The sequence below is a fragment of the Erythranthe guttata genome, chromosome 4 (assembly GCF_056151865.1).
Source record: "Erythranthe guttata isolate IM_541 chromosome 4, IM_541, whole genome shotgun sequence".
Lineage (NCBI taxonomy): Eukaryota > Viridiplantae > Streptophyta > Magnoliopsida > Lamiales > Phrymaceae > Erythranthe > Erythranthe guttata.
This window is the reverse complement of record NC_142536.1, coordinates 10,529,931-10,539,978: the sequence shown is the minus strand read 5'-3', so window position 1 is coordinate 10,539,978 and position 10,048 is coordinate 10,529,931. Positions and strand designations below refer to the sequence as shown.

The 10,048-nt window shown below is 35.4% G+C and overlaps 1 long non-coding RNA gene across 2 annotated transcripts; it reads left to right on the top strand.

Annotated features, from left to right (window-relative positions):
* The first annotated feature begins 389 nt into the window (after positions 1–389).
* Positions 390–2,870, top strand: LOC148771118 (uncharacterized). Of its 2 annotated transcripts, none has more exons than XR_016031031.1 (3): positions 390–524; positions 1,112–1,544; positions 2,742–2,870. It is a non-coding gene; the product is annotated as an uncharacterized LOC148771118 (long non-coding RNA). The 2 variants fall into 2 exon arrangements; XR_016031032.1 differs by lacking the exon at positions 2,742–2,870 and adding an exon at positions 2,181–2,204.
* The last annotated feature ends 7,178 nt before the right edge of the window (positions 2,871–10,048 follow it).

The following is a 10,048-nucleotide window of genomic DNA, read 5'->3' as shown; positions in this document are numbered from 1 at the left end:
TGTTAATAATTTAATTAAAATAATTTAATAACAATTAATATGAAAATTAATAATTTATTTAACATATTTATCATTTTACACCACAGTTTTATATTATGGGAAATAAGGGATAACCCCCTAGTTTTGAAAATATATATGGATAGGCCCAATAGATTTTTCTTTCCTATTCAAAAACCCAAATTCTAATCTTAATTTAACAGACCCCCTGGACAAATTAAAATACCCGTTTTACCATTTTAGTTTGCCCTAAGCCCCTAACACTCTTCCACTCACACGCTGCACACCCACAATCGCTCTCTCCTTCCCTCTAAATCTCTCACCAGATCCAGCGTCCATGTCTTCTTTCTTCCTGGGCAAAACACAACTCCGCCCTTTCTCTTTTTCCACCGTCGTCGCTGAAGCCCTTCGCCGCCTCTCTCCCTCTCTTCGTGCATCACCGTCGCCGATGCCCTCCGCCACTCTGCGCCCTCTCTTCGTCCACCACCGTCGCCCACGCCCTCGCCACCATCAAATCGTCGAGCAAGGTTTCATTTCTCTCTTTCTGATTCTTCGTCTCCTTTGTTGCTAGATATTTTTTCCTTGAGCAGAAATAGCAGGATTTATTAGCAGATTGATTTCGAAATTGAAAAACTAGGGCGTGCTCAATTCATTTTGAATTTATAAGTACATAATTCCAAAAGTGGAGCAGTAGACCATGTTTAAGAATAAATACTATGACTTTTATTTGCAAAGTGTTTTCTAGGTTATTGTTCTGTTGCAAGTAGCATTTGATGATGTAGATTCAATTTTAGAAAAATAAATCCTTCTAGAGGTAATGATGATAGTGTAAGTTATCTGAAAGTATCGTAGATTTTCCGTTTACGAAGGATTTTTACTTTTCCATTTTTAGAAGTTAATGTGGTCGATATGCTAGAATGAAGCATACTAATTGTTTTTGATTTGGGGGTGCTGTGTTTGAATATTCTTGTAGCGAACTCGATGTTCGCTACAATATAGTGGATATCTAGTTATTTAGTTGGTATTTTGGTATTTTCTCACTGTTGTTGCATGCAATTTTTTTTTTTTTTTTTGGAGTTTCATATTCCGTATTGTAATTATGGCTTCTTTGCAGGATGGGCATGATACGGAGAATACTAAACAATGTACTGCTGACATGACTGTGTTTATGAGTTATATTTTATGAACTCTTATACTTGGTTGACCGGTGTATTCAGTAATCTTTAGTAACTCGATGAAATCGAAAATAATGTTCGTTTCTATTCTGCTTCATACAAGTTTCAATCTCTTTTTAGCATTAATTTTCTTCATTTATTATTCTTTTCGTTGTTTAATAAACGTTGACTTGATTAATCGCTAATCATACTTGTGCTAACTTGCGTCTTCTAAATGTTTAGGTTCAAAACCTTCTTCAGCAAATGGTGAGCAACTCGTACCATACTTAGTCTTCATTCATTGATGTTCACTCTTACAACCATCATTCGTACTATTTCCTTTTCTCGTTTGGCAGCAATCGAGGTTCCACACAATGTCAGAGTCCATCATCGGTAAAAATATCCTTCAAGAAGTACCATACTTTTATTCTTTTTTCTACGTAACACAAACACAAATATCTTCACTGACTTAGACACGTAAATGCATGCTCGTGTCTTTTACATTGTTCAAATTGTCAACCATGCTTATTGTCGATTTTTACCAAATTGAGGGCTTTGTGCAAATTCGTTCACGATACACTAGATGAAATCGTGCATCATAAACAAAACACTTGTCATGCAGAGAATATTTGATTTGTTTCTCAATCTTATCGAACTAATATATGCATAAATATTTGGATTCCTTAACTTCATTGTCTAAAAGTTATACATATATAGATTCAATTGTGAACGTTTGTAGATGAATTTTATTTATATACATAAATAGTCACATGTGGTCATATACATGTAGTCATATATAGTCACATATAGTAACAAGAATGAACATAACTACATGTGACTATAGTTGACTACATATAGTCATATCTAGTCAGATGCAGTAACAAGACTGCACATAACTACTTGTGACTATTCACCAAAATAAATTTATCAAAAACATCTCTCATTGTTTTTCTGTATTTTTTCATGTAATGTAATTCGTTTGTTTAATTTTGTTCTTCGTTTTCTTTAACTTGTATTTTTTTGTCACAGGTTTTGCTTTGTATAACATTATGAGAAGTGCCATATGAAGTTGCATTCATGCTACAGTACTACAGACTTATGCCACTTATATAATTATATATAATTGTAGACAACTATAGTCACGTGTAGTAACATATAGTTATATGTATGTTATGTGTTTTTCTAATGTATAGTAATGCGTGTTCATGTTTTGAACATTATTTGCATGTGATTGTGATTGTGTTTTTTTTTTGGTTAGTTGATTTATAATATCAAGATTAAAATTGTGAATTTTCTTGTTGGTGTAGATGAATTTTGGGGTGAAAAGACAGTACATGACTGTGGTATACTATAGTTATGTGTAGTATACTATGGTCATGTGTAGTTAATTTCAGTACAGTAAATTTATCAAAAAAAAAATTAAAATTTAAAAAAATGAAAATTAAAAAAAAATTAAAAAATAAAAAAAAAATTAAAATTAAAAAAAATTGAAAATTAAAAGAATTAAAAAAAATAGGGTATATATAAAAAATATTAAAATAAATATTTATATTTTTTTAATAAATAAATCTATGAAAATGATAAATGCAGGCCCAATATGCTGAATGCAGGGGGCGAAAATACTGATGCAGTTGGGCGAAATTTCACTTAAGGGCACAACAGTACTTTTGCCTCTTCAGGGGGTTATCTCAAAGGAAGAATTTTAGGGGTGGACCTATCCCTATATATTTTCCATACTAGCGGTGTATATCAAATGAACCCTTTATATTATGTATATTTATTGTCCAAATTTAAACAAAAATGTTGGTTAGCCTAGTGGTAATAATTGCTTATTCTTCCCTATCTTCCCGAGTTTGACCCCCCTAATGTGCATTTTTTGTACAAAAAAAACTTATTTAATACCCGGGTCCCGGGTCGGGTCCTCGGGTCGGATCCGACGGGTCTTGAGTCCTGATATTTGGGACTCGAAACGGACCCGTGCTTGGTCGGGTCCGTGGTCAACGGGGCGGGGCGGTGCGGTCTTCGGGTCAGGTCTGGGCCAGCTCCGGGTTAAACCCGGCCCGTGGCCGTGTCTAAGTAATTGTACTGTTGTTGATAGTACATTTACTTGATAGTATATTTACTGTCGACCACAAAATTATTATTCTTTTTTTGGTTTTTTTGATTTTTGTTTGATTTGTTAACAAGTCAGCGTAATTATATTACTGTTGTTGACGGTAGAATTATTGTAAAAACAATAATATTACTCTCAGCCACATCAATATTTTTTTTTTGGCATTTTTGTTTTGTTTGATTTGTTGACCGATTAACGTAATAATATTATTGTCTACTATTGTAATATTATTATAAACACAATTATATTACTATAGTTGACGATAATATTACTGTCGTTGCAGTAATATTATCCCTCGTGCACTTGGAGAAATCGTGTCTGACATGTCCAGAGCATGTGCTGAACTCCACTACCATTTTAATGAATTCACTCAAAAGAGTAAAGACAGTCAACAGATAAAGAGAGAGAGAGAAAAAAAATAAAAAAAACCTATTAGCACCAAGATTTCTGTATTTATGGGAAAACCCACAAACTTCATCAGGAATGCATATTTACATATTTTATTTACTTACAAAACAATGCAGGGCAGGCACAAGAAATGAGTGTTTTCCGTGTGTGTGTGTGTTTTGACCAAAACGAAGGGAAGTGAATCAGTTATAGTCAATCTGGACATCAGTCAACGATAACAGATACTATTCACTTAATATGTGATTATAATTTGCAGTCAATTCAATCAAAATTAATTACTTCCTAAAATTATTACTGGGATTTTGCAGATTAACTTTCTAATTGAATCTTCAATATCAATTAATTTGCAATCGAATATCAACATCGTTTCTAAATCATTACAATAATATTTACTTCAAAAAATAATATGAACAAACACTACCATGACTAAGTATATATATAAATCAAAAGAATATTAATGTATTATATTGCAGCAGAAAAAAGAAAAAAGAAAATGGCCTCTTCTTCTTCTTCATACAAGTACTTGTTGTTGTTGTTTGTGTTGGCATTAATTGTTTCACCAACATTTATTTCATCAGCGGATCTAATAACCGATATCTGCTCAAAGACAAATGATCCAACATATTGTTTCAAGTTTGTGAAGCCTCTGTACCAACAAGGTACAACCACCCCAATCGATTTTGCGAATGCCGTTATTCAGGCAAGCAAAACAGTGTTGTACCTTGTGTACGAGGATATCCTTTACCGTGAAATGCAAACATCTAAATCAAATCCAGTACTGAGTAGTCAGTATAAAGAGTGTGAGTACCAGTACGTATATGCATTGAGTCTACTTAATCGATGCCAATCCATAAGTGATCTAACAAACTCCAAGAAGCTCATGATTGATCTATCACTAACTGCTTTAAGAGAGATTCGAAGTTGTGATTTGAATTTCATACCAATCGGGAGCGAGCCTCCTGATTTCAAGACCCTTCATCAGAATTCTATTAATGTTTGTGACATTGTTTTGTCTTTAACTCATACTTTAGCTGCTTCAGGTGAGCCGGGATTTAATTAATTTTTTTATATATTGGTACTGCGACATTAATTAATAATACAATTTCTTCATCTAGTGGAGAATTATTTCTTCGGTTATGATGATATCAAAGAACCTGCAGGAGTCAATTAGCTACTAATTTCATTTATTATTTATTATATAAGAGAAGAGAAAAAAGAAGGAATAGTCTCATGCAAATAAGTATATGCAATTCACAACACACATACACACACACACGGAAAAAAAAAAGTGTTTTAATTTGTAGTGATGACCAAAATGAAAGGGAAGTTGATGAAGCCCCTTTGGACGAATTTATGTATTTGTGTGTGTTTGTGATGTGTGTGTTCTTCGATGGGGAAAGCTGAGAGAGAGAGATCTACTGTGTGTTTCTGGTGTTGTGTGTAACTAGACGTGGCGAAATAATCGCTCTAAATGCTTGGGCGAGGTGAAATTTTTTGAACGAGACTACTCCCCCTAATTCATAGCGAGAAGTGCGAATTAACTAGTCGCGGACTCGCGGTGAAGTAATTTTTTTTTAGATCTTCGTTTTATTATCTCGCCTTTGAATACTTACGGCCTTAATATATGCGAGGTCACTCCCAACCGTGCCTTTTTATTGGTGCGACGTCACCTCCGGTCCCAACTTGTGTTTTGGTGCGGGATCACGTTTGACCCGAGCCTTTAATTGATGCGAGGTCATTTTTTACACCGGCTTGCCTTTTGGTGCAGAGTCACGTTTGACCCCGGCTTTCGATTGATGCCAGGTCACCTCCAACACCGGTGTAGACACATAAAATTAATTAATTGGTTAATTAAATTATGTCTAAATTAAATTATATCTAGTCTTGCCAGACAAGTCATGTAGATAAATATCAATTAACTATTGGCCAATAGTATTGTTTCTTCTCTTCCAAGTTATAAGAGATAAATATCAATTTAAAGAGAGTCAATCAAATCGTGCCACGTCATCAAGAAGACTTTATGTAGGACTCTTATTCTAACACTATAAATAGGGACCTGCCCTACACAATTCAAAACACAACTCAAGAAGAAGAAAAACCATAGGAGAAAATTCTCTCCACAATATTCAAGTCATCTTCATCAAATTCAAGTCGTTCTTCATCAATATCAAGTCTTTCTTCATCAAATTCAAGGCGTTCTTCATCAAATCGAGGGCGTTCTTCAACAAATCAAGCTCGGAGGAAGATTGAAGGGCCAAATCCATCACGAACTCCAAGATCTTCAAGTCAAAGCTAGTCAAAGTTCGACGTTCGATCCGAGATTCAAGTCGCAATACCCTCGGAAACGTTATTCAAGTTCAAAATCAAATCCGGAGAAGATCAAGTCAACGACCCATCTCCGAAATTCAAAGTCAACATATATTGTTCTTGAGAAAAGAATCAGAGGATTAAATTAGAGTCTGTAACCCGCAATATTTTATTTTAATTCAATAAATTATATGTGTGCAAGTTTTTCTTGTTTGTTTAAATCGTAGATAAGAATTTGTTGCTACGAATTTTGGCACGCCCGATGGGACATCTCTACCTCTCATCTCTTCTCTCTCTCGAAGATCCACGAAGTGTTGCAGTAACTGCTAGACGTTCGCAATGAAGACTGCTACTTCGGATTCATCAAGTGTGGGCTTAGTTATACGGAGTATGGCTAGGAAGCTGCAAGCATCCTCCGAGACTAACTCGACGCCCCAAACCATTCAGAAAGGCTTACCACCTCTTGTCAACACAAGCGCATACATAGAAGGTTTAAGACGAGAGATTTCACAACCCACGCCTCATTCAACATTAAGCTACTCTGCGCTGGCATCCGACATGACAACAAACGCTACAACCATAGATGAGCAAAGTGCAAGTTTAACAAAGGCCATTGAGGGACTCGCAAAGCATGTTCAACAACGAGATTCTCAAATTGCCAAGTTGATCAACAAGATGGACAAAGCTGGTGCTAGTCAAGCTGTGGAGAATCAGATAGAGGTTCAAGACGAAGTCGAGACATCCACAAAGCACCAGCCAGTTGAAAACAAGAAGGCTCTAGCTCAAGAACTTCAAGTTTCTCCCGAAAGGCTGATACATGTAGATCATGTGATGACGCTGATCAGTGGAGCTATCAAAGACAAGTTGAAAAGAAGCTCGAAGTCGCCATCAACCTATGTCAAGACATACACGCAAAGGAATGATGATCTAAAGATGCCAATGGGCTATATACCTCCAAAGTTTCAACATTTTGACGGCAAAGACAACCCCAAGCAACATGTGGCACACTTCATTGAGACTTGCAAATCGGGACATACGGAGATCACCTCGTCAAGCAATTCGCGTGATCGCTCAAAGAAAATGCATTTGATTGGTACATTGATTTGGGGGCAAACTCTATTGATAGTTGGAAGCACTTAGAGGAAGAATTTCTCAACCGCTTTTACATTACTCGAAGAACAGTCAGCATGATTGAGTTCACCAATTCCTGCCAATGGAAGAAGGAACTTGTCATCGACTACTTCAACCATTGGATAAAAATGAGTCTTAATTGCAACGATCGACTGCCTGAAACATCAACTATTGAATTGTGCATCTAGGAAATGCAATGGGGACCCCAATATATCCTTCAAGGAATTCAACCTTAAATTTTTGAAGAGTTGGCCACTCGAGCACATGATATGGAATTGAGCATATTTGCAAATGGAGTTGAAGAACCTTCAATCCAAAAGTCGTACCAGCTCAATGAAGAATATGTCGAACAAGAACAAGAAGATCATGACAATGGGGGCAATTCTTTTGATGAAACAACATCCTATGCAATATGACAAGTCAAATCAAATGAAGTACTCCTTGACACGAGTTTAAAAGGTCTTTATGTCCAAATGAAGTACTCATTGACACGAGTTTAAAAGGTCTACATGTCCGAATCAAACGAAATACTCCTTGACACGAGTTTAAAAGGTCTACATGTCCAAATCAAATGAAGTACTCTTTGGCACGAGTTTAAAAGGTCTACATGTCCAAATCAAATGAAATACTCCTTGACACGAGTTTAAAAGGTCTGCAGGTCCAAATCAAATCAAGGCTCCATGATACGAGCATAAACTATCTACATATCCAAATCAAATCAATGCTCCTTCGTACGAGCATAAACTATCTACATATCCAAGTCAAATCAAGGCTCCTTGATACGAGCATAAACTTTCTATATATCCAAATCAAATCAAGGCTCCTTGATACGAGCATAAACCATCTACATATCCAAGTCAATTGAGCGCTCCTCGATACGAGCATAAACTTTCTATATGTTCAAATCCAACTCAAGGCTCTTTGATACGAGCATAAATTATCTACATATTCACATCAAGTCAAGGTTTCTTGATACGAGAATAAACTATCTATATATCCCCAAATCAAGTCAAGACTCCTTAATACGAGCATAAACTATCTACAAATTTAAGTTAAATGCTCCTTCAACACGAGCTTAAACTACATATAATTCTCCTTGTCCACATGAGTATAAACTGTGCACGACATCCCTCAAAATGATATATTTTGAACTACGTTATGACTTGATCCCTTTCTAGGGTACGCACGCAACTTAGAATTTCTCTAAGTTCAGTCATGATTTCAAAGATGTATGTGCTTTGCTAGAGTCAAGCTACAATTGAAGTTAAGCAATTATCGAGATTCATTCACTCCAAGACGCATTGTCTGTGCCCAAGTCTTGAGAAGGCATTTGTAAACGCATAGAATTAATTAATTGGTTAATTAAATTAGCCAAATAAATTGTATCTAAATTAAATTATATCTTGTCTTGCAAGAAAAGTCATGGAGATAAATATCAATTAATTCTTGGCCAATAGTATTGTTTCTTCTCTTCCAAGTTATAAGAGATAAATATCAATTTAAAGAGAGCCAATCAAATCGCGCCACGTCATCAAGAAGACTCTATGTAGGACTCTTATTCTACCAATATAAATAGGGACCCGCCCAACACAATTCATAACACAACTCAAGAAGAAGAAAAACCGTAGGAGAAAATTCTCTCTACAATATTCAAGTCATCTTCATCAAATTCAAGTTGTTCTTCATCAATATCAAGTCGTTCTTCATCAAATTCAAGGCGTTGTTCATCAAATCGAGGGCGCTCTTCAACAAATCAAGATCCAGGGAAGATTGAAGGGCCAAATCCATCAAGAACTCTAATATCTTCAAGTCAAAGCTCTTCAAAGTTCAGCGTTCCATCCGAGATTCAAGTCGCAAGACCCTCGGAAACGTTATTCAAGTTCAAAATCAAATTCGGAGAAGATCAAGTCAACGACTTGTCTCCGAAATTCAAAGTCAACATATATTGTTCTTGGGAGAAGAATCAGAGGATTAAATTAGAGTCTGTAAACCGCAATATTTTTTTTTAATTCAATAAATTATATTTGTGCAAAGTTTTTCTTGTTTGTTAAAATTGCAGATAAGAATTTGTTGCTACACCCGGCTTACGTTTTGGTGCAGGGTCACATTTGACCCCGGCTTTTGATTTGTGCGGGGTCGATTCTGAACCCGACTTTTGATTTATGTTGATCGCTACCTTCGTCAGATGATTATCAAGATATCCATCTGGTGACAAAAGACCTCTTGAATTTTCCTTGTTCTTGCTCAATATACTCCGAGAAATCCAATTAACAATTAGTATACAATCTAGCATCAGTGAAACATTTGCATTTCAATTTAATGACCAAAATGTGGTAAAGATATATAATTGTGCTCACATACACATATGAATCCCCAATAAATAAATTGAGTATGCAGTATGCAGATACATCATCACACCAACAACAGAACACACCCATTTGAACTTTTTGCATCTTTAAAATCAGATCCAAAGTTCACGCATTTCAAGCAAATGCAATATTCAATTTCGCCACAATTGCATTTTTCATCCCTCTAACAAAATGCAGCAAACTAGGAAAGCCTTAACACACTATAATAGGAATGATGTGACAAATAAAATGTAGATAGCATAAAATTCCAGTTATGATTAGCTGAGTCGTCTTTGTAATCCTACAACTTATAGTCATGCCTTCACAAATATGTCATATACACAAAATTATAAGTAACCCAACAATACCCATATTTTATAATCTATGGGATATTGTTATTGCACTCTTTGAAGGGTAAAAATAAATAGAGAATTTAATTCATCATTTGACATTTGTAATATAAATAACATTTCAAAAGACGACAATGTATTAGTTATTTATCAAATTCTCAAAAAGTACTAATGATGGCCCATGCAGGTCTCGAACCTGCGACCTTAGTTATTTATCAAATTCTCAAAAAGTACTAATGA